Here is an 876-nt window from a genome sequence, read left to right as displayed (position 1 = left end):
TTGCTGAAACGTTCCAGCAATTTTTCAAGGTCTAGCATCCATAACACCTGATGGTACGGTTCAGCACCCTCTTCATTTTAGNTTGTTCTTCAGACCCAGCAGAGATTTCTCAGTCAGCTGCAGAGCTACATGCATATACTCTATATTTTGGTGTTGATAATGCATTCAAGTAGAGAGTGTCCTGCAGGTCTTCACGTGCACTGGTCTAACACGTGTTACTTCATTGCACTCTTGCCCCCACGTCTTAAAATTGGCCAAATACTTTCTCCACCGGACGCGGTCGACAGGATTCGAACCTATGCGGGAGATCCCATCTGATTTCTAGTCAGACCCCTTAACCACTCGGGCACGACCGCGGAAATGAGCCCTGGCATTGTCGTACCTCGTACATAACATGGGGATCGCGACCCACACGGCCCCCACTCTCCAAGTCATGAACTAGTTTGCGCCCAACTACGCAACTAGGCAACGACACATCGACGCAACGACACATCGACGCAACGACACAAGTACCCAACTACGCAGTTATGCAACGACACAAGTGCGCAACTATGCAACTTCCCAACTTCCAACTACACAACTACCCAACTACCCATCAACATAACTAACCAACTATGCAAGTAGCCAACTACTACCCAACTAGCCAACAACAGACTATGCAATATGCAGCTACCCAACTGTACAACTACCCAACTCCTTATTTACGCAACTGCGCAACTAACCAACTATGCAAATACACAACTACCCAACTACGCAAGTGTGCAACTACACAATTATGCAATTACACAATTATGCAACTACCCAACTGCCCAACTACCCAACTACCCAACTATATGAGTACACAACTATCCAACTATGTGAGTACGTACACAAAGT

At 46.6% G+C, this 876-nt stretch overlaps 1 protein-coding gene across 1 annotated transcript in view; it reads left to right on the top strand.

Annotated features, from left to right (window-relative positions):
• VOLCADRAFT_86502 (uncharacterized protein) overlaps nucleotides 1-876 on the top strand; it is a gene marked incomplete at both ends in the record, with an annotated part of 7,749 nt that overhangs the window by 1,929 nt on the left and 4,944 nt on the right. The gene's annotated exons all lie outside the window — the stretch shown is intronic.

Source organism: Volvox carteri, assembly GCF_000143455.1.
Source record: "Volvox carteri f. nagariensis unplaced genomic scaffold VOLCAscaffold_1, whole genome shotgun sequence".
Taxonomy (NCBI): Eukaryota; Viridiplantae; Chlorophyta; class Chlorophyceae; order Chlamydomonadales; family Volvocaceae; genus Volvox; species Volvox carteri.
This window is presented reverse-complemented; position numbering and strand designations above follow the sequence as displayed.